The sequence below is a fragment of the Triturus cristatus genome, chromosome 1_2 (assembly GCF_964204655.1).
Source record: "Triturus cristatus chromosome 1_2, aTriCri1.1, whole genome shotgun sequence".
In the NCBI taxonomy this organism is placed as follows: Eukaryota; Metazoa; Chordata; class Amphibia; order Caudata; family Salamandridae; genus Triturus; species Triturus cristatus.
Window position 1 is genome coordinate 1,138,439,923 of NC_140580.1, and position 24,481 is coordinate 1,138,464,403.

At 45.8% G+C, this 24,481-nt stretch overlaps 1 protein-coding gene across 2 annotated transcripts in view; it reads right to left on the reverse strand.

The window, feature by feature from the left end:
* The window catches only part of ADAMTS13 (ADAM metallopeptidase with thrombospondin type 1 motif 13), a 255,971-nt gene that overhangs the window by 220,884 nt on the left and 10,606 nt on the right, over positions 1-24,481 (reverse strand). The window lies entirely within an intron of this gene.

Below are 24,481 nucleotides of genomic sequence, written 5' to 3' on the forward strand. Positions count from 1 at the left end.
GTGGCATCTCCAGTGTGGCGCGGCGTGACGTACCGGAGAGTCCCTGCATTAAAGATGGGTGTCGCATTTAAAGGTATGACGTGGTGATTTCAGTGAGTTACTCAGATCGCACATCATCTGCAGATGGCATGCAAACCCCATCCTATTGTGAGAAGTATGTTGCGTTACATTAGCACTAGATAACATTACAGAGGCTAAGATTAAATAAACACATGTAGGCACCGGTGGGTGAAGTGAATTGTCCAGAATGAAAGGATAATGAGCCAACGCAGAGATTTGAACCTGGTTGCCCAGCTGCAAATTCAGGAGCTCAAGGCATAGGCCACAGCTCCTTAGGACACTTTTCAAATTTCCTTCCTACCTTGCTCTGTGCAGATGATGCAGTTCTAATGTGCAGAACCGCAAATGGCCTCAAAAACTCGACTGATGGCTACGACTCCTTCAGGAAATTATTGAGATTTTGATACCAATTTATCTAAAACAAATATATTAACAATGGGATCTAAAGCATCAGGGTCAGAAACGCATGCTAGCTAAGGCCATGTCAAAATACTTGCAAATTACTCCAAGGTGTAGATTTACATTTCTCCACCTGTGAGGCCACGATATGGAGAACTTTTTACAAATGTGGTTACTACTTGTAGTTTGTCACGCGTGGGTGGGTGTTTATATTAGAGTATCCCTCCCTAAGCTCCCCCTTACCCCTCCCTAAACCCCCTCTATATCCCTTCTCACATATTCAAAAATATGTGAGATTTCCGTTGGTCACTATTCCCACCTGTGCTATGCGCATTTATCAATTCTCTGTGATTCATCAATCTGTCTTCAACTCAGCCAATCCCCTTTTTACTCTTCTCCCAGGTGCTTGCACCTCTCCTGCTCTTGTCTTTCCCCAGTGGCCATGTGCTCTGCTCATCTACAGTTCCGCTCTTTGGCTATCACCTTTAAAGATATGAGCTGTCAAAAATTGTTTTAGTGTTAAAACTTAAATTGGATTAAAGAGATAAAACAAATAAATAATTTGAGAGCTGAAATAATTTAATGTATTTAATATTATTTCCTAAAGGGTGTTATATTAAGCCTTGCTCGCCATTACTTTCTATACCACTCGTCCCGATGAAGTAACCATACTCTGGATTTAGTTAGACATGTCCACCGACCCAGCAGACATCACTTACATTGGATTTTGTAGGTGTATCTGGACAAGAGTATAAATTTCCGTTGATTAGGATAAAATATCCAATTGATGCAAGTAGATCAGATGATGAGGGTAAGATATTCGTATTTTTTATTATTCGTCAGCTGGAAAAGAAGAAATGATGGCACAGCCAACACGTGTTTCGCCCCCTAAATGGCCATCAGGCCTGGGGCTTCCTCAGGGCTGTACATAGACAGTGTGACACCAAGGGTTGATTAAGACAGGGTTTGGTAAGTCATGTGTATATCATATACATAATAGTGGGTGGTAGGTACAGAAGCAAAGCGTGAGTAGGGATAAGTAAGGGAAGAGAGAGGGGAAAGAAAGTGAGAAAGGGATCAGAGTTGAGGTGCGAGGGATTGGCAGAGTTTATTTTAGTAAGTTAACATTGGCAGGAGTCCATGTCATAGAATATAATTATAGCATAAACACGACAGGTTAGGCACAGTAAATTGGAAACATAATCGCATCAGAGATTGGAGAAAATAATATAGTGTAAACATTCAGGGAGCAGTGCGCGTATGCAAGGCAGAATCAAAACAATTCCCGGTCGACAAGGTGCATATTTGCGAAAAATAACATAATAACGAAAACATTTTTTAGATTCGAAGTCAAACGGTCATATAAAGACAGAAGGAAAAAGGAATTGTATGTCATATACGAGCAGGGTAGTCAAGACAGTCAACAGTTTTAAGAAAAGTCATTAAGCGTTCCAAAGGTTGTGATGAAATGACGCGATCATGTAACGCATGGAATCAATTATATAGACATTCGAAAAATTGTAGATATTCACAAATCAGCGTTACGAGTATATATTAAAACAGAGGCAGGATATCAAACGCCATGCAATTGTAAGAGGTAAGTGTATATTTACAGTATGAAATGGGATTGCAGCATCAAGGTTGCCGGGTCGGGCACGAGATGAAAGAAAGGAAATTTACATTAGTTACATCTAAATATGAGCGGGTAAAACGGTGCGTGGCGCCAAAAATAATGAATCGGTGACTTTATGTGAGTCGAGGTAGTGGCGCGTCATGGGTCACGAAACATAGTGTTTTAATTTAAGATGAATGAAGTGACATGCAAAAACCAAATGGGAGTATAATTATACAGTGGAAAGCACCTTGGTAGTTACGGTCTAAGCCATAGAAACAAGCACGTGGTTTAGAAAGTGGAGCTATCACAGAGTGAAAAAGGTGCTCTTAGATTCTCCACAAACTGTAAGTGGGGAAATCGAACGTGAATGCTAACCTATGCGGAATTCGAATCTAGGTGGAGAGTATTGCAAGGCATACGCATGCTCTAAGCTGAATAAGTGAGCAATTTCATATAAGGTACTTAGTGGGATCAGGTATCCCTTACCGGGTATTCGCGTAAAAAGGTATCTTTGTACGAGGGTTTGTGAACCCGAAGATTCTAAAGTAAGGAAAAAGGACAAGGGAGAACAAGCTTATAGAATCGTATTAACGGGCGGAAGCCTGGTAGGGCATCGGGGGGGTTGGGGGTTGGTGGTATTGTGTCTCTTAACTCCGGTCTCGGCTAATGCCAGGTTCTGTAGGTACCCGCGGCTTTGGTAGTAGTGTAAAGCCGGTAGCAGCGGGCAGTGATATGGGAGTCGTATGTATCTCTGATGCGATTATGTTTCCAATTTACTGTGCCTAACCTGTCGTGTTTATGCTATAATTATATTCTATGACATGGACTCCTGCCAATGTTAACTTACTAAAATAAACTCTGCCAATCCCTCGCACCTCAACTCTGATCCCTTTCTCACTTTCTTTCCCCTCTCTCTTCCCTTACTTATCCCTACTCACGCTTTGCTTCTGTACCTACCACCCACTATTATGTATATGATATACACATGACTTACCAAACCCTGTCTTAATCAACCCTTGGTGTCACACTGTCTATGTACAGCCCTGAGGAAGCCCCAGGCCTGATGGCCATTTAGGGGGCAAAACACGTGTTGGCTGTGCCATCCTTTCTTCTTTTCCAGCTGACGAATAATAAAAAATACGAATATCTTACCCTCATCATCTGATCTACTTGCATCAATTGGATATTTTATCCTAATCAACGGAAATTTATACTCTTGTCCAGATACACCTACAAAATCCTACTTCAAATTAGGGGGATAGGGGCCTCTCCCCCTGTTTCTGGGCCAGAACCAGTATAAGAAGGATACATGCTTATTAAATGACGAGTAAGGGATGAGGATCTTTTTCCCCTCACCTACATGCAACATCACTTACATTGACAGGAACCGTCATCATGGTGGTTCCTCCCAATGCCATGAGAATATGCTGTGCAGCTCCCAAAGAAGGATCTCATTTAAAAAAAAAATTAAAAAGCAATGACCCGTTGCCATGTGAGTTTTCTCCCATGGAAGGGGGGTCAGTAAAATGTTTTTACTTTCACTTACTGGCACGTTTTGAATGGCAGTGTGAGAAAGCCACACTTGTCCATTTTTCCATCAGCTCTAAATAGGGTGGGCGGAAAAATGGCCAAACATCAGACAGCCCTTACTCCATTGCGCCATCGGAGGAGTATGTCATCAGCGGAGGTGGAATAGTTTCCAATGCTGACATACTTATGTTCAACCCAACTTTAAATGAGACAGGCGGACATCAATTTGACAGAGAGGGTTCTCGGTTGCCATCATGAAGGAGTACTCTCTGTGCCAAAACTCTAAATTAGGTCTATTGTCTTCTGTGGCAATTCTCTCTTGTAGAACTCTATTAGAAGTCCATCAGGCACTCATGTGTATTCGTATTTTTTTTTACATTTGTACACAATTTTTGTTGTGTGCAGCTTCCTCCCAGTGTTTTGTCTGGAAACACTATCTCTAATTAGGTAACTTTGGAGAAAATGGGGGTTCCACTTCCAAATGGAGGTGCGCACAAGTATACTGAGACCTATCTAGGTCTTATTCGAGTTACAGTTAATTCAAAAGTGATTCTTACAAAGTTAATTTCACTTTCAATCCATTGAACTTTATTCAATTCTTTAGACGTTCTTCATGTTATTAGCAAATTCATTCTTTGCTGAGACATCTTTAAATTACATTTCACAACCACCCAATGCATTTCGGGTCATGGGGTGACCCTTCCTCAGGGGTCTCTAATGGAAAAACAAAGAAATATTTTGAGCCCATCAGCCACATTATCAAACATAAAACTCTAAAAGGTTTACACGTAATGTTCTTCATACATATATTGCTGTTGTAATATGACACTTTCTGTTGTTAAATCAGGTACTAACTAATCTTGTTGTCACCCGAAGGTTACCCTATCAAATTATCAAAAATAAACGCCCTAGATTGAGCTGACAAACAATCCAAACTCGCACAAGGTCTTTTGTGAGCTTTAAATAAACAGGGAAAAAAAAAACATTCTTAAAGTAAAGCATCGAAGGTCCTCGCGCTAATGAATAAACGAACAAACAATCTTGTGCGTGATGTTTCACAAACGCTATCTGACTCATTAACTCTGTTTATGTGCTAAAACATATTGTCGTGTTCAAAGCAGAATGCCCCTAACTATTTATAACTGTGTAAATTCATTAAGAAGACGACTATAATGAAGCATAGCGTTTCATACTCAACACTTACATTTGTGTGAAACGTAGAACACGCCTCAGTGTTCCTCCAATGGAAATCCTGCTTACTAGCCTGGATATTATCTTTCTATATAACAGCTTCCTAATTGGTTCAAACGCGATCACATGATCGCGGATATACAAAGTCAAAATATCGGGCATCACGATGTATATACCTTCTAAAGAGTTTGAACAATCCGCATTTCTAGGCTGTCATGAACCCTTTTATTACCTTAGTTAATTCTCTAAGCGCTAACGCACATTTTGAAAACTAAAACGTTCATAATGTGAAATACATTATTTAAACTGTATATTTGTGTTCCTATATCATAAATAATAACGTGGTTCATTCTTAAACTAAAAGGCACATGAACTAGTACATAAATGAAAAAGCTTTAGGTACAAACACAAAATATAACTTGCAATTGGAGTATTTTGTTCGGCCATTTTGGGTTGGGTTAAAAACATATGTGAATGTTAGAAACAGGAGTTCAATGTCGTTTTCCTCAATTTCTATTCAGAGAAAGCAGGATAATTCTATCCTATCATTTAGTCCTAACGGTTGCATACTGTCCATTTTACGAATCCAAAAGTATTCTGCTTTTAATCTCTGTTTGTGAGCATCCATAGAAGGGTGTGGTTTGATTACTTCCAATATGGTAAATCGCAATTGTGAAATATTATGTCCTGCTTCCATCCAATGAGTGGCCACTGTAGACTTTAGATTTTTTTGTCTGATATTGCTTTTATGTTCAGTTATTCTTATTTTTATTTTGCGCTCTGTTTGTCCTATGTATAGCTTTCCACAAGGACACTTTATTCCATAAATTACCCCTTTGGTATCACAAGTACTTGAGAGAAGTAAAGGAATATTTTTTCATATCATTGGATGCGTAAAAGACTGACCAGTCATCACATTATTGCAGTGCATGCAATTTTCGCATCTTCTCATTCCCTTATACGTTGTATTGTCACTCAGTGTCCTCTGTCTTTTTAGTAGTTCTTTCACATTCTTAGATCTTTTGTAGGCAAACGTTATTTGATTCGCAACTAATGGTTGAAGATCAGGTTCCTGTGTTATGAGAGACCAATGTTTTCTCATGATTTTAGTGATCTGGGTGGTTTGTACTGAATATTTCAACACACATACTGTGAGTTTTTTATCAGATTTTTCTTTCTTGCCAAGTAAGGAATCTCTGCTCATTGCTAATACCTTTATTTTGGATTCTTGTAATATGGCCTTTAGATATCCACGTTTCTTGTATTTTTGGATCTGCTTGTCGATTGTAGAGGATACGTTGTTAGGATCCGATGTGATTCTTTTATAGCGGATAAATTGGGACATGGGTAAATGCTTCTTAAGTGAATGGTGATGGAAACTCTCATAGTGGAGACCACTATTTCTGTCAGTGTCTTTAATGTGCACATCAGTGCATATTTGACCATTCCTCAAAGTTATTTTAACGACCAGAAATGCTAGCTCATTTTTATCAATTTGGTGAGTGAATTTAATCCGTTTGTGCTGTTGATTTAAAACATGAATATTTTCTACCAGTTTTTCTTTGGCTCCTTTCCAAATTATAAAGATATCGTCTATGTATCTTTTGAATACCATGATGCCAATTAACCAATCTGGGTTGTTGAGTATGTGATCACTTTCAAATTTAGCCATGAATGTATTTGCGTAGGATGGTGCCCCCGCAAAACCCATGGATGTTCCACTACATTGTTCATAAAATTCATTTTCCCATTCCAGGTAACTGTGAAATAGCGCAAAGTGTAGCAGTTCCAACATAAATACTTTATCGGTTCCTGTTACGTCATTTTTCAGTTGACTCTATTCCATAGCTTCTAGCCCCTCATTGTGAGGGATGGAGGTGTATAATGATGTTACGTCGATGGAGCATAACCATATTTCTTCATTCACTGGAATTTCAATGCTGTTCAGCATATTCAAAAATGCGGTGGTATCCTTAACGTAAGTACACCAATTCTGTACCAGAGGTTGCATGAACCAATCTAGGTATTGCCCTAGAGGTTCAGAAATTGATCCACATGAGGACACTATAGGTCTGAAGGGTGGTTTAGTGGCATGCTTATGAATTTTTGGGAGCATGTAGAACTGAGGTCTCTGAGGATATTTTATGTTAAAAAATTGATATGTTTTTTCTGTGATCCATTTCATCTTGAGTGCCTTATCCAGGATATTTTTCAATGTATTTGCAAATATATCTGTAGGATCTTGATCCAGTTTATGATACGTGTTAACATCTTGTAAATGTGTACGCACACTCTCCATGTAAAATTCCGTGTTCATTACCACTACGGCTCCCCCTTTATCCACTCTTTGTATGGTAATGTTTGTCATTTCCTTCAAAGATCTTAAAGTGTTCCATTCTTTTTTGGAAAAATTACTTTTGGTACCACTTTGGTAATTGATTTTCCTCATTTCAGTGGTGATAATTCTTTCATAAGCGTCAATGGTTTTGTGTGAGGTAGGTGCACAAAATGTGCTCTTAACTCTGAACTCTTTCGTAGTACTTTCAGGTTTTTCTGATGGTGGAAGATTACTGAAGAAATTCTTTAGGCGCAATGTGCGCAGAAATTTAAAGATGGATATTTCTGTTTCTTGGGGATTCGACTTATATACTGGAACAAATGTCAGACCTTTATTCAGGAGATTAGTTTGAGCCGTAGTCAAGTGGGTGTCCGATATATTTATGACAAGGTCATCTTCTTTTTTGCTGATCGTAGTTCTCGTTCTGTCTCCGTTTCCTTTGTTTTTTCTTTTTCCCCTCCTTGTTTTGGGGGTTCTCCCGTTGTTACGGACGTTGAAGGAACATTGTTTGCAGCCGGGCTTGTTTCTAAAAAAGCCACCTTATTTTGTTGATCTTTACATGCAGTTTGTACACTTTTTCCCATTGGCTTCCTGTTTTGTGCTGTTTCTGAATCGGATATGACACTTTCTTGTGACGAGCTGACGTTGACTGGTGGTTGTTGCCTCTTTCTTTGATTGTACACTTCCGCCCAACTATAAACTTCCTCTAGTTTATAATCTATAGTATCACGTCTATATTTTTTAATCTTCCTGTCTTCAATTTCTTTGGAGTATTTTTCCAGTTTATTGTTAATATCTTCCAATGTTGCAGCCAAATCTTCATGAGTATTGAGTTCACGCTTTATTCCTTCAAGTTCTTCTTCCAATGTTTTAATTTCTTTGGAAAGCTCCTCTACAATCAATAAAATCAGATCCAAGCTGCATTTATTTAATATTTGGTACCATTTATTGAGGAAAGCTTTATTGCTCCTGCACAACATAGGTTTTAAAGCAATTCTCAAACCTCTTGGGATACGTTTATTTCTATGATAGTGAATTAAGGTTGTTGCGTGCAGTCGCTGATTAATTTCACGTTTACTAACGGGCTCCAATTGTTTCAATAGTTGATTAACTGTGCTCAACTGTGGGCTGAAAGCTCTAGTTTCCTTTATCAATCCATAAATCTGTTCGGCTTCCTCAGGAGTGTAAGCCAAAACTTCTGCCTTGTTTGTAGTGATTTGCGCAATTTCTTCTAGATTCATTTTCTGTGCGGTGCTCACGATGGGGGGTAGACAAATTGAAAAACTGTATTAGAAGTCCATCAGGCACTCATGTGTATTCGCATTTTTTTTAAAATTTGTACACAATTTTTGTTGTGTGCAGCTTCCTCCCTCGCCATTACTTTCTATACCACTCGTCCCGATGAAGTAACCGTACTCTGGATTTAGTTAGACATGTCCACCGCCCAGCAGACATCACTTACATTGACAGGAACCGTCATCATGGTGGTTCCTCCCAATGCCATGAGAATATGCTGTGCAGCTCCCAAAGAAGGATCTCATTTAAAAAAAAAATTAAAAAGCAATGACCCGTTGCCATGTGAGTTTTCTCCCATGGAAGGAGGGTCATAAAAATGTTTTTACTTTCACTTACTAGCACGTTTTGAATGGCAGTGTGAGAAAGCAACACGTGTCCATTTTTCCATCAGCTCTAAATAGGGTGGGCGGAAAAATGGCCAAACATCAGACCGCCCTTACTCCATTGCGCCATCGGAGGAGTATGTCATCAGCGGAGGTGGAATAGTTTCCAATGCTGACATACTTATGTTCAACCCAACTTTAAATGAGACAGGCGGACATCAATTTGACAGAGAGGGTACTCGGTTGCCATCATGAAGGAGTACTCTCTGTGCCAAAACTCTAAATTAGGTCTATTGTCTTCTGTGGCAATTCTCTCTTGTCTCACATCATTATCACAGCAATGTTATCGTTCAATATGCTCTGGTATAGGAAGGTCTCTATTTAGAAGGAAAGAGCATTTAAGACGTTAGTAACCATAGTTAACATAAAGACCTCGATAAGATAATTGAACGCCATAATCAGTTAACGACTTCTAGATAGCAGGCCACTATGTACCTAAACTGTCCTGGAGGAAGCCGTAACACTGCTGGTGAGCAACCAAGAAAACACTGCAATGGAAAGGAACTAGGCAAAGGGAAACCCAGCAATGCAATGCAACAAAGCCAAATCAAAATCCAAGAGGCAAGCCAGAACAGCAGGCAGAGGTCAGGAGTACAGAGAGACAGAACAGGAGGAAAGGAGCAAAGGTGATGGGCGAGATGGTGAATGAACTCCATGGCACACAGAGAGCCTACGCAACACAGAACGTTGCCAGGCAGCTTCCTTGACCCGGAAGTTCTGTCCCTTAACCTTTAGTGTTTTGTCCTTCAAAGCGGCCGAGCTTCCAAAGGTTAGTCCGCCACAGTCTTAAAAGAGAATGCCTCCATGCTCTTTCCGCTACAGGTCTCAAACCTCTCCAGATGTTCATCATCTTCCATGGAGAAGCAATGAAACACTGAGCCGTGCGCATGTCAAACTGTATCTCAACAATCTCCAATGGAATTTCTTTCCAAGGACGCTTTTTGTTACAGTTGACACAAAATATTTACTTTGTGTCCTGCACTATGAGAAATGTGTTCAATGTAGACTTTCTTTTTTACTTTTGCAGATGTTGCCGTCCCCAGTGGTTTGCTGTTCAGCGGGAAGATTTATAATTAAGGCTGTCACATTGAGATCTGTTTTGGACCGTGGATTTGAAGTATTTCTAGGTTGTATTTGTGTAAGGTTTTCGTGGTATTATTATTATTCTTGTTATTTTTATTATTATTATGGTGTTGTTATTATTATGATTATGTATTATTATTGCTATTATTATTATGGCTGATAAAAATATGGTTAATATTAACCTCTTCTGTGCCCATGACGAGATAGTCTCGTCATGGAGCACAGTCGCGCTGAGCCCATGACGAGACTATCTCGTCATGAAACCCACCCGCTAAGGAAGCGCCAGGCACAGGAGGGGGAAAAGGCCTGGTACCCAAGGGGTTAATCATAATATAATTATATTTATATATCCTCTGACTAGGAGTAGGAATGGGGTATTCCTGAGGAGTTGCCGCGCAAAAACTTGTTGAAAGACCACAACCGTGTTAGCTTATATGTATTGGTATTTGTTGGCCAATTCCTGCACATCCTGGAAATGTACTCCTGTAAAGAGCAGGAGTATGTCCCATTCTTCCGATCCATCTTTCATGGGGGTAGGGTGAATGATTTCCCCGTGCAGACTGTTTTTATACATTGAACATTTTTATTGATCTTAAATTTCCTCCAGGATTTACATACTTTGTACTCCTATCGACTATAGACCGTATCACACCTTCAAGCGCCCGGTCCTCCTGCGCGCCGCCCTCTGTCCCTCCCTCTCAGACCTTATATAATCTAAAATAAATGTACTGAAGAGAAAAGCTTTCAAGACTTCTCAGTGATGGTATTATACAGGACATGTCTGTGTCTTTACAAAGCCCCATACTATACTCAACCTACCCTCAAGGGTGTTGTACTTTTATGAGCCCCAATAAATAGACAATGCCTGCTCAGCATCTAAAGCAAATATCCTCATTGAAATCTACTTTTGTAAGTCTTTTAGATTAAATGAAGCTCTTGCTAAGCATTATCAAAGTTTGTCTATTTTTTTTTTTTTTTTTAATTTGTTTATTCAAGTCAGCAAATCCACTACATTACAGTTATGCACATACAGAGCCTCAGGGAAATCAGGCAATTATTGAACCGAGCTGTCACTGTAAAGCATCATATAAACAGTTATCAGTTTTCATTTTCCCCCAAATACATTTTTACCTAACCTTAACCAAACCAACCAAAGGTACGGACGGAAAGCAGCAGAAATCAAACATAGCACTCGAGCAATCGAGGAGCGAAACCTGCAAAGGAAGCAACACATATGAAGGAGAACACAGAAACAGCAATCATGTTTGCATGGCTGACCATGACATAGCATACTAAAAGCGGGCTTCCGCCCCATTGTGTCCAGACTCAAGGACTAACCATTTGCGACATGCCTCCCTCCCATATGACGGGGCCCAGCCTCAATGTCACCACCCACGGCCGGTCGCAACCATTCGCAGAATCGTCTAGAGTTCAGCAGCATAGGTGAGCACTCCACCTCCCACACCAGTGTCAACCCATATCATCAGAAGGCACTCCAGACAATGAACGTGCAGAGCTGGGGGAAGCAGCCCCATCTCGGGTCCACTGCAGAAAGGGCTCCCAGATGTCCCTGGGCCGGGAAGCAACCGGAAGCGTCTCCCAATAGCATGCAAGTTGTGTGTTACCATATGTCACATCTTTCACCCATTCCGTAAATTTAGGCAGGGACCTACGACCCCACCGCACAGCCACCTGTCTCTTAGCATATAGGAGCAGTAGAGCATGCAATTTCCTAGCCTTTGGTGGGGTATCTTTAACATAGCCCAGTAGTCCCAAGTGTGGAGACGGCACATCAGCTCTAAGTAGAATCTGGTTAATAGCATTAAAGATGGCCAACCAGTATTCCTTTAGCCGCGGGCAACTCCACGCCAGGTGCATAAAAGTAGCATTGTCGGCCCCACACTTCCAGCAGGCATCATCCTCCCGGAGCCCCATTCGGTGCAGCGATCGTGGTGTACGATAGTACCTGTGTAAGAACTTGAAATGCACCAGACGCAACCTATAATTCGGCGATAGTTCCTGCAGTTGCCCACAGCAGAAGGACTACTGTTCCTCAGACAGGGGGGTCTCCAACTCCGCATTCCATGCATGCAGGGAAGAAGGTATAACAAGAGGGGACTGCTCCTGCATACAGTTATATAACCGGGACATGAGCTTTTTGGGGGATGATTTCGAGAGTAAGTTTTGTAGTGCCTGGAGTCGTGGGGGCTCGTCCGGGAAATGAGGCCACAGCGCTTTGCAGGATTCTTTAAGCTGATGGAGAGTAAAAAGGTCAGCGAAGGTTTCCGGTGGGTCATCCTCGCTCTCCACGGGAACCTCGAAGGTACCCTCTGGGTAAATGTCTGCGAAAGTACGCAGGATCTTCCCCCGAATCACGACGTCCCTCCCACTATCCTGCAAGCAGGGAATCAAGGGATTGCCCCGTAGGGGAACAGCTGGCGCATACAAGAGAGGGAGGTTCGCCCTTCTCTGCAGCTCCCGCCATGTCCAACGTAGCAGGGCTACCGTGTCCACATCTTTAGAGGGGCGAGGCGACCGCCCGTATACTGCCACTCCGAGGGGTAAGGGAGCCGCAACCGCCCTCTCCACCGCAACATGCGGCTGATAGGGAGTGGGAAAAACCCAGAAGTGCAGAAATTGTGCTTGCGCACACAGTGAGTAGAGTGCCATGTCCGGGGCCCCCAGCCCCCCCTGTCGCAGTGGGAGGGTAAGCAGCACCCAGGACGTTCTCGCCTGACCCCCAGCCCAAACCAGCGTCAATAGCAGTGACCGCACCCGAGCATGAAAATGCGCAGTCAGGGGCAACGGTAGATTTACAAAGAGATATAAAAATTTCGGAAGGACCACCATTTTTGCTAGGGCTATCCTTGCAACCAATGACAGGGGGAGCTTATTCCAAATTTCGATTTTCCCCTCCAGCCAGTCCACCGCCCTACCATAATTCAGTGTCCACAAGTCGCTCAGGCTACGGCTTATCCGTTTCCCAGCGCAAGGGATAGTCCGATTCCACCTCAGATGTGGCCTCTGTCAAAGGGAAAGCAACAGACTTGGACCAGTTAATGGATACTCCTGCCAGCCCCTCAAAGCGGACGAACTCCCTCAGCAGTGGGTTCAGGTTCTCGGCGGGGTTAGTGACATAGAGAGTAACATCATCAGCGTATAAGGAAATTAGCAAGCTGCGAGAGCTGAAGCCAATGCCCCGGGCTGTGTGATGCTGGCGGACCCGAGCCGCCAGGGGCTCCATTGCGATAGCAAAGAGCAGCGGGGACAAAGGGCACCCCTGCCTGGTCCCTCGGGAGATGTCAAATGGCTGGGAAATCAGCCCATTCACCCGTACTCGGGCCCTGGGAGCGGCGTATAGTAACCGTATCAAGTTTATAAAGAGGGGGCTAAATCCCATCCTGCCAAGAATCCTAAATAGGTAGGGCCATTCCAGCGAGTCAAACGCTTTCGTGGCGTCAAGGAAAATGACCGCCGCCTGTATGGAAGGGTTTAAATAGTGCAATACTGAAAATATCGTTCGAAGGTTGTGCGATGTGGCGCGGCCCGGGATGAACCCCGACTGATCGGGTAGCGCCACCATTGGCAGCAAGGGCTGAAGCCTGTCCGCTATCAGTTTGGCGTAGATTTTGACATCTACGTTAATGAGGGATAATGGACGGTACGAGTCCAGTAGCTGGCCATCTTTGTCAGGCTTTAATAGCGTAATTATCAGCGCCTCGCGCATCGAGTCCGGTAGGGAGCCAGTCTCCAGAGCCTCAGCGAAGACCTAGTGGAGTCTAGGGACCAGTTCATGAACGTAGGTCTTGTAAAAGATTGTGGAAAGCCCATCCGGGCCAGGGGCCTTAAGCGCGGGCATGCTGTTTATCACCTGTGCGACATCCCGGGCGGTGAACGGGACATCCATATACTTACGGTGATGGTCATTAAACCAGACAATGGCAATTGAGTCTAAGAAGGCATCCAGGGATGTCGGCGCTGTAGTCTGTCTAGAGGTGTAGAAGGTCGAGTAAAACTGAGCAAAAGCAGTAAGGACTGCCTCGTGCCCCAGCCGGAGCCCTCCATCCTTATCTATTATGGATGGAATAAAATTGGACTGCGCGCGCGGTGAAATAAGCCGCGCCAGGGTTCTGCTAGGTCTATCCCCTTCTCCATATCTACGGGCCTCTGCTTGCCTGCCCAGGAATTTCACCTCACGCTGTGCCTCAACCTCAAACTCCAGCAGCTTAGTCTTCATCTGTACCGCCAGTTCGGGAGAAGGGTCAGAGCAGAATCTCACATCTAGCTCCTTTAACTCCCCCTCCAAACGGCCCAGAGTGCCACGAAGTGCTTTAAGGACACCCGCCTGTCTAGAGATACACTGGCCACGAATCACCGACTTAAATGCGTCCCAAAGGGTTGCCTCAGTGGTCACCGATCCCGTGTTGGCTTCGAAATATTTCACTATGTCCGCTCGAATCTCCTCAGCGAAAACAGGGTCGGTGAGCGCATGCGGGGGCAACCGCCAGGAGAATGCACGAGCGGGGGCCTCAGGTACCCTCGCTACCAACAGGCAAGGGGCGTGATCAGAGAGGGACCTGGCCTGAATGTCCACCTCAACCACCCAGGATGCCACATCCGGCGAGACCAACCAGTAATCCAGGCGGGACCAAGCCGCGTGCTGACTCGTTATGCACGTCCCCACAGTATCAGTAGGGTGCCTGGCTCTCCACACATCCGACAACGCCCCCTCTGCCATGATATCTAGGAGGGCCTGCCGTGCTCTGGCGTGCGTGGACCCTCCTGCACCCCTACGGTCCAACGCATCCGCCAGCACCACATTAAAGTCCCCACCAAGTATAATTGTGGAACAGTCTCGTAGCATAATCTGTGCCCACAGCTCTCTAAAGAAGTCAGGGTCATCCACATTAGGCCCGTACACTGCCGCCAGCACCAGCTCCCTCCCCTGAAGCACACCATGAGTAATCACGTACCTGCCTTCTTTGTCTAATAGAGTGTGGTGTTCCTTCCAGTCCAGCCCATTACGTATGAGGATCGCTACCCCTCTAGCATAATTAGAATAAATGGCGGAATACACCCGCGCCCAGCGCGAGTGCTTCAGTCTGAGGGAAGGAGTGGAGTTCAAGTGTGTCTCCTGCAGGAAGCAGATATCCACTTTATGTCGAGCGAGGTACCCCTGCATGAGTCGAGCCTTTTTGTAGTCCCCGAGTCCTCTAATGTTCCATGTCACTAACCTAACACCTGCCATCCCAATGTCTGCTCTGTGTTCCACCGACACTGCCTCTGTGTGTATAATGCATCCCCCTCCTAGCATACCCCTCGTGCCATGTATAGAGTAATATCATGGTATATTGCGAGAGAAAATATCCATCGTACCAAACCTTACATAACATAACCCAACATAACTCCCCCCACCGCCCCCCGCCCTCACCAACCCCCCAAACAGGTTGTGACAAATCCCTCCCATAGACACGCAAGGCGTGTTGGCAACTTGAACCTAGAAACAATGGGAGACACCCCATGGGGCGTGGTGCTCCAAGCGTACCACCCTGTTTGCACAGGGTGGCTGCACTATAACGGTCCCCACATCACATCAGCGTCACTCTCAACAATCCGGCCACAGCCCGCACCTCGGAGGGCCGCGCGCTATAAGTTTATCACAGCACCCCAGCACGAACGTCAGAGGTAGGCCCCATATTTCACCTCAGAGGCTGAATACTGGACCACAAGTGCAACTGCAGGTGGGACGAGGTTGGCATGGCACTCACAAGCAACATTGTCCTTTGCGAATAGAGCATGCAGCCCACATCCACCTGGGTCAGTCATTGTCACTCAAATGGCCATCTACTACCGCCGCACGCGGTGATGTTCGTCTCGCCACCGCACCTCCAAGTTGTTTAGCAAACTTCAACGCCGCCTTGGCCTCAGTGAAGAAATGCGTGATACCCTCGTGTGACACCTTCAGCTTAGCAGGATAAAACAGTGCATATTGAACGTTAGCCTGGATGAGCAATTTTTTAGCAGGTAGGAATTCCTTCCGGGCGGCCTGCACAGAGGGAGTGAAATCGGGGTAAAAGGAGATGTTGTTTCCTTTGTGGGTGATGTTGCCCTTTTCACGAGCAAGGCGCAAGATGAGGTCTCTGTCTTGATAATTCAGGATCTTAGCTAGGATAGGGCGTGGCGGCGCCCCCACCGGCGGCTTTTTCCCCAATGACCTGTGCACCCTTTCGACAGTGAACACCGGGGACAGCGCCGGATCGAAGAGTTCGTGTAGCAGCTCGGACACGTATAGTTCCATTCGGCCAGTGTTCGTCGTCTCCGGGATGCCCGTTATGCGGACGTTGGACCTCCGTGACCGCGCCTCTAAATCATCCGTTTTGGCCCGGAGGAATTCCAATTCATTCATTTCATTTCATAAGGCTTTATTCGAACATTAAGTAAGTTCATAAAAGCACACAATACAACAAAAATTTGTTATCAATACAGAGGCAGAAAAATTCATCATAATAAAAGCATTTAAAAAAGCATACTTTTCCTTGCATTAATGGATTTAAGAAGAAAAGTAGCCGTATAAAAACATACTACCGGGTGATGTAAATTAAAAAGTAGACACATACAGTCACGTATAGTTCTTACTTTGAATTTTAAAAACAGGGGTTTCAAATAAGCTATCCGGAAATGTTTATACAATTGACAAAGCAGAAGAAAGTGCACAGTGCTTTGGGGAGTGGAGTTATCACATAGACATGGACCAACAGGATGTAAATTCATAATCGGGAAGGCAACAAGGTTGTGGACAACTCCCATTCTAAATCTAGTCAACACAAACCGATGTGCCTTCCAAGTTATTTGAGACAGATAGGGTTGAAAGCCCCCAACTTCATTCAAATCATGATAAAAAGTATAAGATGAAAGGTTGGAGCTGTTCTGATGTCTCTTAATAGCGGCCTGTTGTAAAAAACACTGCTTGAGATCAGCTTTTGACAACATATCTGCCCCATGATGATCTGCTAGGATGTCGATGTTAAAGACCACCCGAAAGCTATCAATAACATACTTCAACCACGGGATCCTTATAAAATGGTCCAAGGTAAGACAGTCAGAGATGATAGCTCTACACAAGGAAGTCTCTTCTTTAATCCAAATGGAGCGCCATAGGAGCAAAGGTCTAAGGGGGGTCAAATCGGAGAGATGGCAGACACCCAATTCGTTATGCACTAAGGTGTTCGAGACAGAGCTTGGCAAACACAAAAGTTTTTTCAAAAATACGTTCTCTTCAACCTGAAGAGCACCTACCGGGGCATAGCCCCATATGCCAGCTCCATACAATGCAATTGAGACACACCGGGACTGATAGATTTTCAGAATGTCATTGATCCGCCTGTCTCCTTATTTGGTGGCCATAGTGAAAATACCAAAGGCACTCCTGGCCATTTTAGACCGTACATTCTTAAGTTCAATTGCCCAGGTGTTTTTGTTAGAAAAAGTAACCCCCAGATATGAAAAATTATCAACAACCTGGACCTTTTGGCCCTCAATGAAGAAAGAGGGTTGTTTCTTTCCAATCCTATGGCCGCATTCCATAACATAGGTTTTGGATTTGTTTAAGACTAGCTTTCTGCTTTGGATAAATTGCATAAAACCATCCAACAACAATTGAAGACCATATGGTGTACGTGAAATTAAAACCGCGTCATCCGCGTAGAGTAACACGGGAACATATTCATTATTAATTTTGGGGGCATCCACTGCCAGAGATTTAAGGAAGGATTCAATTTCATTGATAAAAAGAATGAAAAGCAATGGGGCTAGCACACAACCCTGACGAATTCCACACCCAATCTTAAACATAGATGTACATTCTCCTTGTGACCCAAAACGGACACAGGCTCTTAATTTAGAATATAGGCGTGCGAGGAAGAAGATAATACCCTCTGGGGCCCCCATTTCTAATAGTTTTTCCCAAAGAATGCCGTGGTCCACCAGATCAAATGCACTACTAAGATCTGCGAAACAAAGATAAATAGTGCCGGTCTTTGCCAGGGTATATTTACCAACCAACAATTCTAAATTAAGACATTGCTCTATCGTTCCGCGACCCTTCCTAAAGCCAAACTGGCTCTCGGCTAAGATGCCATTTTCATCGGCCCATTCCTCCAATCTCACCATTAACACTCGACTCATGACTTTAACAGAAGAGTCCAACAGGGAGATTGGTCGGTAATTCTTGGCTTCCCCGCGGTTACCTTTCTTGAATATTGGGATTAAAATAGATTCTTCCCAAGTCGGGGGCATCTTATTTCTGACAGCTGCGTTAAAAATATTAGTAAGCAGAGGCCCCCAAATTTCTGGGACCAATTTATATACATCAATTGGGACCCCATCTGGGCCTTGTGCTTTCCCCCCCTTACTGTCCCGTATACTGTCTAAAACCTCTTGAACCGTAAAATTTAATGGGATATGCGGCCATTGTTTCCCTGAAGTTTGCCCTCCACCATCAGGCTGGAAAATTTTAGAAAAATGTGTAATCCAGTCTGCCTGCATAACATAGGAGGTTAGTTCTGGAATTTTGTCGTCTTTGAGAAATGGTGAGTTGACAGTTTTCCAGAATAAGGAACAGTTGTTCATTTCAGCTGCCATGGACAAATTTTCCCAGGCCTCTTGCCGAAGTTCCGCTTTCCTAATATTAAGGGTTTTGTTGTATCTGGCTCTTAGATCTATGACCAGTCCCTTATCTCTAGGTTTAACAGATAGAGCTGATTTCAGCTCCCTCAGGGCCGAGGTGCAAGCTGAATTAAACCAGCCCCGCGGTTTATCCTCATTATGTTTACGGGTACCTGTGAGTTTTAGGTTAATGGCCGCATTAATACTAATAAAATGTTCAATTGAGGAGGAAGTACATAAATTATCTTCGAGAATCGCGGTAATATGTAGCAGGGAACTGGTTATGATGGAATCGGACGTAATGTCTGCCTTATCCCCCTTCCACCTGAGTCTTGTACCATTGGGGCGCTCTGCCTCGATACTATTAATAATACGGCCAGGGATACTAACAGCATCCTTTTCCCACAACTTAGCCTTTACTACCAGGCAGTTGTGGTCACTTAATTGGATATCTATTACCTTTGGGGCCGTGAGCAAAACCTCCAGGCCCGAGGAAATGCAGATAAAATCTATTACAGAGTTCATACCCCGGCCTGAAAAGGTGGGACAAGTTTCCCCTTGTTCATTTTTCTCATTATCCATAATGTACATATTATATGAGGCGAGGAAATTATTTAGGGCATCTCCATAATAATTGTGTTTAAAATGGAGAATCCCATCCTCGTGAGCGTCCACTAATCCGCAAACATTATCCTCAGAGAAAGGGCAGGTGGTAATATTAAAGTCCCCTACCAGGAGCAGATCAAAGACTTCATTGGAGTCCTTATACAACTCTTCTAGTGCTTTGAAGAGGTCTTTGACCGGCTGATCCCTGGAGTCATTAAAACAATTATTATAAAAATTGATTAAAAGAATGTTCCTACCTCCTTTTATTTGTAGCCATAAAATCTGGGAATAAACCCCAACTTGTACATATTTGATAACAGATAAAGGGGCTTTGACTGAAATCAAAACAAGTAGACCTCCCTTGGCTCTACCTGAAACCGAGCTGATAGCAGGAAGCTGGTATGAGTTAAAACCACTATAGCCTTTAAAATCAGTACACCAAGTTTCCTGTAAACAGATAATGTCAAAAAGATCCAGGAATTCCATCCACCCCAGACTATCTGTTTTTGATTGGATCCCAGCAATATTCCAACTTGCAATGTAACAGTCAGGTGAGGTGTGAGTACCTGTCCCCAAATTTATACCAAAGCTATCCTGTTGGGAAGGGGCAACATTTAAAATTTCGTCTACTAACACAGGGTTACCCGATAAATTTCCCATTACGGCTGGCGGCAGACAAACTACAGGAATTTCCGCCGCCAACCCTGATAAACATATTTTCTGGCCAATTGTCAACAATCCTAGTTTCCCTTGGGGTTCTTCTGTAGGACCTGGGGCGGCACCCTTCTCCTGTCAATCATTTTGGTCCAAACCACTCAGGCATTGATAACGATTAGCAGTAGCTACCTCAGTGTTTATCAGACTAACGCCCTCGTCTCCCCTCATTATCCCTCCCCTCCGCTGCAATGGGAGGTACTCCATATTTTGCCTATAGAAGAAGCCAAGGGGACGGAGTACGATACCCTGGTCAGTGCTGGGACGGGACGTAGCGCGAATCAGAGCTGTCGTTGCTAGGTGAGGGTTACTAAAATTTATGATAACACAATCACCAGGAATGTTTTTAGGGGACATTCCAATCCAATTTGTTCTGGTGGTAACCAGAATCTGATCCGCCATAGCCACAGGAAAACCGCATTCACGGTTGAGCCACGCCACAGTTTTATTCTTAAGGGAATCATGGGATTCCACAATACGATTGGGCCCGTCCTGTCTGATAGCTGGGACGTTGGTCAAAACTGCCACATAAGGTGCACAGTCGGGTGGAAGATTTGGTTGGGGGAGGCGATTATCGTTAAACCTCCCTCTTCTTAAAGTCATGTTCGTGTTCCCCGTATCATGAGTAATTATATTAGTCGGGGCACCGTTAGCTGGATTAACACTAGAAGTATCCCCGGGGGCGCATTGTGTTGCATTACCAGCAAACCCCCGCCGATCATTACTAGGAATAGTCCTTTTAATTGACTGAGTGGGAGAAATAGAACCCATGCTTAATTGTCCAGTACTTTTTAAGGATTTAGATTGTTGCACATGTTGCCCCGTTAAATCCCCGATCTCACCCTCCATAACGATCGAAGGGGAGCTATTATGGGACTTAAATCCCTGTTGCACCAGTTCACCTAATCTGTTCACTTCCCTGGATACAGCCTCGAGTTTATCTAAAAGCGGTATGATAATTTTGTCTAGCTTACTATCAATCATACCGATTAACATGTCGAGCTGAGCTGGTGCTAGTATCATTTGGGTAGGGTTATCTCCATTGTCTAAACAGGTATGCTCAGGGGAGCCAGCATTAGCGACCGGGTTCTTTTTGCTTTTGCGGCCCCCCTTTTTGGGTTGAACATATCTGTTAACATGTAAACCTGATCTTAGCACTCTATGTGTTTTAGGGGGTACAGGGGTTGAAACTACAGTGACCTTCGGGGACTTGCTAATATCCGGATCCATGGGTAAGTCGATATCAGGCAAGGGAACCGGAGTAGACTCTGTTATGCAAACACTCACCCTCGATGGGGAAACTGTAGGTGCCAATACTTGGCTGTCATCAAATGAATGGATCTCGGCCGAAACTAATTGGCTTGTAGTCTCAGGGCGACAATTGCTGGTCAGACCTAGGGATAGTCTGCGTTCCTTGTTGATTTTGTCTACTACTTTGACTAAATAATTATCAAGTGTAGACACAGTTGAACGAGGGGTCCCAGTCGTTTTAAACATGCCGCCCAAAGATAGAAACCAAATAATATAATAAAATTTCTAAAACAATAACAACTATTTAAAAATAGCACTTACTATGAAATGATACCACCAATATAAAAATTGGATACAGGTTAAAAGTTGTGATATACCGTAGTGATATGCCTTGGAATAGAATGCTTATTAGCTAATACTATATTCCTAAGACCTTTATGTGCAGGGAACAAAGGCCAACTACACACCACAGAGACACGTATATAACATATACGGGCACAGACCTCAATTGCGTATCACAACACCTCAGAATCCACAACTTACAACGAGGTGTCGATGAGCCACAGAAAATTAAAGCACCCTGGTTACTTCGGAGTCCAAATGTTCACAACTAAGGGGGTTAGCCCAGCCCGGCCTCCTCCGGCCCCAGACGGCCACAGACGGTCCCGCCCTTGTCCCGGGCTTCTCCCGGCGCCGACCCGCGCGCGATCCCGCGACGCGGAGGGAGCCTCTGAATAAGTAGCGCCTCCGGGCGCGTAGTCCTGCGGAAGTGGGCGGGGCAAAGGGGAATGCTGGGGCTTGTGGTTCAACCCTGCGGCAGCCTCAGGTGGCGCGAGGCGGCAGTGCCAGGGGAACCGGGCGTCCACACGATTCTGAAGATGGTTGCGAATGCCCCAAGAGCCAGGTAGGTGCTGCGCTGAGACCACGCTTGCCTGCTTCTAAGCGTTGACCCCCCGCTCCACCGAGGGAACCTCTGAATAAGTAGCGCATCCGGGCGCGTAATCCTGCGGAAGTGGGCGGGGCAAAGGGGAATGCTGGGGCTTGTGATTCAACCCTGCGGCAGCCTCAGGTGGCGCAAGGCGGCAGCGGCAGGGGAACCGGGCGTCCACACGATGCTGAAGATGGTTGCGAATGCCCCAAGAGCCAGGTAGGTGCTGCGCTGAGACCACGCTTGCCTGCTTCTAAGCGTTGACCCCCCGCTCCACCGAGGGAACCTCTGAATAAGTAGCGCCTCCGGGCGTGTATTCCTGCGGAAGTGGGCGGGGCAAAGGGGAATGCTGGGGCTTGTGATTCAACCCTGCGGCAGCCTCAGGTGGCGCGAGGCGGCAGCGTCAGGGGAACCGGGCGTCCACACGATGCTGAAGATGGTTGCGAATGCCCCAAGAGCCAGGTAGGTGCTGCGCTGAGACCACGCTTGCCTGCTTCTAAGCGTTGACCCCCCGCTCCACCGAGGGAACCTCTGAATAAGTAGCGCCTCCAGGCGCGTAGTCCTGCGGAAGTGGGCGGGGCAAAGGGGAATGCTGGGGCTTGTGGTTCAACCCTGCGGCAGCCTCAGGTGGCGCGAGGCGGCAGCGGCAGGGGAACCGGGCGTCCACACGATGCTGAAGATGGTTGCGAATGCCCCAAGAGCCAGATAGGTGCTGCGCTGAGACCACGCTTGCCTGCTTCTAAGCGTTGACCCCCCGCTCCACCGAGGGAACCTCTGAATAAGTAGCGCCTTTTTCCACGGACGTGAGGTGTTTCTTGGTTTCGTGCCGGAACTCGCAGCATTCGGCGCGCTCAGCCTCTAGACTGTCCAGTCTGGTGTCGTGCGAATCCACTTGTTGCTTAACAGACTCCAGCTGGGAGGCCATGGTGTTGAGCTTGGCGTCAATGCTCTTGAGGCTCGATCTGACCTCCAACATCAATGACCGGTAATCACCATCAGTTCCCGTCCCCTGTGAGGTAGACTCCGCCGCATCCTGGTCTACCGCTTGCTGTTTAGCCTGTCTCTTGTGATCAAAGGTGAGCCTAGACTGCTTCGCTTCGTTTTTCCCCCCCATGTCGAGATACCAGTCCCGATCACGTACGAGGAGGTCGTCACAGCACCAGCAAGAAGTGTTATGCTGTATTCCACGGAGTCGAAGGCCTCGGCCAGAGTCACAGGGGCCCAGACACCACTGCGCCTGCTTTCGCTCAGTAGGCACCAGATCAGCAGGGGCACAGCGTGAAGCCACAGGGGCCGTCAGATCAGGCTAGAAGGGTGGTCGCTCAACGTCGTTCAGGCTCAAGCAGGCTCACTGGTCAGCTGGGCTGCAGCGGACGATCCACTGCGGAGTATCGTAGGATCGATAGCCCTTGCAGCTGCTCACACACGACTTCCACCCCTATACCAGCACGAGCAGTCGGGTTCAACGCCGTCCCGTCTTCTCCAATCGACGCACACGGGGAATCGCCACAATCAACCAGCCACTCACCGGCACTGCTGCTCGCAACACCGCTCGGTAGTCCACAGCCGATAGATGTGATCCACGCGGCCCCGCAGTCACCACCTGGACCCTCCGCCGCCCAGCACACGATCCGCTCTCGTCCACCTCCACTCTTAGGATGGCTTCGGCCGCCGCTCCCTCTCAGTGATCCACACAGCAACAGCCGCCCATGTAGACTCCCCGCCAGCATTCACTGACCACTGCCGCAGAAGGGACGTTTAGGCGCGGGCTCACCTCAAGTCCAGCTCGGTAATATCTCAGCCGCAGGCAGCCGCAGTCCCGCCTCCCTCGGGGCCCATAAAATGGCGGCCTCGTCGTCCGAGTTTCTCCCAGCCGCGGCCAGAATCAAGCAAGCAGGTTATTCCTCAGGCCGGCGGGCAATTATCCACGTCTAGGACCCAGGGCTCATCAGTCGTAGCGGCCCAATGTACACCAAGCCCAGCCACTCACTCAGCCCGGAGTCCGCAGCATCCCAAGGCACGTCAGGCCCGCACAGCCCCGGGCTCTCGCAGCTTGGCCCGTCCGTCTCCAACCGCCGCGGAGGCGGGCGGCCACCAAAGGATCAGCGCGGCAGGGCGTCCAGAGGCACACCTCGATCACCCGGCCCACGGCAGCCACCAGACTCAGTCCAGCAAGGTACAGAGTGTCGCGCTGCCCTCCGGTGCAGGAATCAGGACGCTGAGTGTGTGCAGAGAAGGATTTTGGGAAGGATTATTGGGTGCAGCCGGCGGAGCTCACTCACAGAGCGGCCATTTCGCTGCCCGGTTGGCCACGCCCCACAAAGTTTGTCCATTTTTAATGAATCCTGATTGATCAGGCTCTAACAGGATATGCATGTGAGATTCCAATCGATTAGCCAGTATTTCCATAAAGCGGTAAAGAT